Genomic DNA, 3,741 nt, shown 5'->3' with positions numbered 1-3,741 from the left:
TAAAATGTTTTTCTTATCAGGATGCTACTGAACTTTAAATAAGCACCACTGGGATAATTCTTAGGGATTAAATTACTATATTTTAAAGAAACTTTTAAAGTCTACGGTCATACCACCCTGAACGTGCCCAATCCCATCTGATCTCGTAAGCTAAGCAGGGTCGGGCCTGGTTAGTACTTGCATGGGAGACCACCTAGGAAGAACAGGTGTTGTAGGTTTTAAAAAAATAAAATAAAATAAATATAAATAAATAAAAAGAATCTTTTAAACACAATATGCATTATTGGAGAGTAGGTATTCCAGTTATGCACATTGATGCTATATTGATAGCGATGTATTGAAACCATTAGTTTGTAGTTTTTTCCAAATCGTTCCAATGACTTATGTTTGAGACACAGGAAATAATTTCGATGGCTGATTTAGGAGTTGTTAAATGAAAGTGATGCTTTATAGATTGGTGACAATACTGTACAAATTTCTCATAGAAAAATGGTTTGGACTGGATAAACTGCATCAATGCATTAAAATTATGCTCTGTTTATTAAACAAAGATTATGCAACTGACTGACCATCAGGAACATATGTGTCATGGAAACTGATTTTTTAATTAAGGAGCCTATATTTTGACTAGTGCTTGAGTCTACGCTCTCACTGTAACAATAATAGCATTTAGACAAATAAGAGGTACTGTCGTTTTTGAAGAGAAATTTAAAACTGATTGACGAACTAATCTTTATATATAACATTTGTGAATTATCCAGCATTTTATTAGGAAGGAGGTATTTGGAAGTTCAGTGAAGACTATAAAAGCAAGGATTTTGGATACAGACCACTTTGGTTTGATTTCAGCTATAACATTCACTACTTGTTTTGACCTTGAGCTTCAGTTTTTCAGTTGTAAATGGAGATAATGGTATTATATCAATATCATAGTTTTGCTATAAAAATTCAATGGATTTTAATCCAAATAATAGTAGTTAATACTTAGATAACACTTATATGTCCAGTCAGTTCTAAGCCCTTAAATATATGTATATATTTATTTATATTTATATAATTTATCTATATAAATAAATATTAATTCTTCTAGCCATAGTACTAAGCATTAAAATATATATTTAGTAATAATTTATATATATAATTATATATTTGGTTAAAGAGTTTAAAACTGTGACTAGAACTATGAGTGCTATACAGATATTGTTTGAAGAGAAATTTAAAACTGATTGACGAACTAATCTTTATATATAACATTTGTGAATTATCCAGCATTTTATTAGGAAGGAGGTATTTGGAAGTTCAGTGAAGACTATAAAAGCAAGGATTTTGGATACAGACCACTTTGGTTTGATTTCAGTTATAACATTCACTACTTGTTTTCACCTTGAGTTTCAGTTTTTCAGTTGTACATGGAGATAATGGTATTATATCAATATTATAGTTTTGCTATAAAAATTCAATGGATTTTAATCCAAATAATAGTAGTTAATACTTAGATAACAGTTATATGTCCAGTCAGTTCTAAGCCCTTAAATATATGTATATATTTATTTATATTTATATAATTTATCTATATAAATAAATATTAATTCTTCTAGCCATAGTACTAAGCTTTAAAATATATATTTAGTAATAATTTATATATATAATTATATATTTGGTTAAAGAGTTTAAAACTGTGACTAGAACTATGAGTGCTATACAGATATTGGCTTTTTTATATTATCTGAATTACTATGTGTTATCAATTTCTTATGTACATATACTTAACTTGAGAGGAAGGAGAAAAACAAATGAGAAATACAATAAATACAATAAGTATAATCTACAATTCCAAAATCCAAACAACTCTGAAAAACAAAATCCTTTTCACAATGTACTTGACAACAAAAAACAGACAACTTGAATTTATTTGGAAGTAAGGCCTGAACCAAATTAAATGAAGCCTGTTTAGAATCTTAATTTATGTCACTTGGCTTGGCAATTCATGTTTTACTGTAGTAATATTAATATGATTGCTATCTTTTATTCAATATTTTTTAAAAATTCAGAGTATAATAATTGCCCACCATCACATATGTCAGTACTGGCATGTATAAGAGGTCGCTCTGACTCAGACTTCACATTCTCCCAAATTATGTTACTTTCCAGAAAGAACAGATACAAAAATGGGTTATACTACTTATGGTATTTTGCTAGAATATTTGGAATTTGTTTAAAATATTCTGTTCACTTACAAATTCATCTAGAATTATGTAATTTAAACATTATTCTAAAGATATGTAAGTTAAAATTACCATAGAATTTATGTTTGGTTTAGAAAATAGTATATTAAACTAAATAGCATAAAGGTTACTCAATTTCATTTGCTTAGTTGTTCTTTAATTACATGTACTTATTTTTATTAAATAATAAATAATTATGTACTTATATACAAAATATATAAATTTTAAGTGATTTTTTTAATTTTAATTTTTTATTATAGTTGACATACAATATTATATTAGTTTCAGGTATACAAAACAGTGATTAGACATTTATATAACTTTTGAAGTGATCGCCCTGATAAATCCAGTAATCATCTGACACTATACATCTTCATTACCATCCTACAGACTATATTCTGTATGCTATATTCTTCATCCTTATGCTTATTTCGTAACTACCAATTTGTACCTCTTAATCTCCACCCTCGTTCACTTATCCCTCACCATTCATTGGACATTTTTGATGTGTGTTTTTTATGTGTGTGTGTGTGTATGTGTGTGTTCATATTTACATATGAGAAGGAAATAAACTACATTTAAGCATCTACGTCTGGAAAGATGTGTCAAAGAGTTGCTAAGACATGTGACGTGTACGTATTTAAAGACATAAAATTTAAATTTACCTTCTTGTGAGAATGATATCTAATCGTGTATTATTCATTATTTTTCTACTATTTGTCTATTATTCATTATTTTTCTAGTATTCTTTTATAAAGGGCTTTATTTAAAAGGATTTTTATTTAAAATTTTTTTATAAAAAGCTTTATTTTTTCCTAAAATAAACTCACTTGATGCAATGAGAAAATTGAATGAATCTTCCACTGCATTTAATAGAATATAAGAAATCAAGTTAAAACATTTTAAAAAGATATAATAAGTTTTACGTTGCCATTTTGAAAAAAATACAAACACATTATTTTGTTTGCATTTAATTATATTTCTGCTCTGTCTCATTATTAGACAATAGTTTATTTGCAGATCAGCTCAATCAAGTTAAGGCCAAGTAAATGTTTTTGACCACCTGCATTTTAATAATTTAGAAATGCTGACATTTAAAAATAGAAATATTTAATCCTGATATTAATGGAATATTGAAATGTCATATCATAATGCTTCAGTCATGGAAGGTTTCCCAGGTTAACTATAATTTTTTTAAAAAATTTAATGTAGTTATTTATGAAGAAACTGCTTTAAGACTTTTTTATAATCAATTTTTATTTATGTAAACAATTAAAATAGATATGTATATTCCTGAAAAAACTATAAATTAAAATATCATTCTCTCATCATATTTTGTTAAATTTTTTATAGGATAACAAATCATTTTGAATTTTAGACTGTGTTGATGATATATGTCACTGTTGCCAGGGCTATATCAAGTAGTTGTTTTTGATGGGATATACAAATATACACATATATTTGTATACACATATACAAATATACAAATATATTTGTATACACATATATAAATACA

At 26.5% G+C, this 3,741-nt stretch overlaps 1 pseudogene; it reads left to right on the top strand.

Annotated features, from left to right (window-relative positions):
* The first annotated feature begins 99 nt into the window (after window positions 1-99).
* LOC112475899 lies at window positions 100-218 on the top strand (annotated as a pseudogene).
* The last annotated feature ends 3,523 nt before the right edge of the window (window positions 219-3,741 follow it).

Source organism: Pteropus alecto, unplaced genomic scaffold (genome assembly GCF_000325575.1).
Source record: "Pteropus alecto unplaced genomic scaffold, ASM32557v1 scaffold152, whole genome shotgun sequence".
Classification (NCBI taxonomy): domain Eukaryota; kingdom Metazoa; phylum Chordata; class Mammalia; order Chiroptera; family Pteropodidae; genus Pteropus; species Pteropus alecto.
Note: the sequence above shows the minus strand (reverse complement) of the source record. Positions and strands in the feature narration are given on the sequence as shown.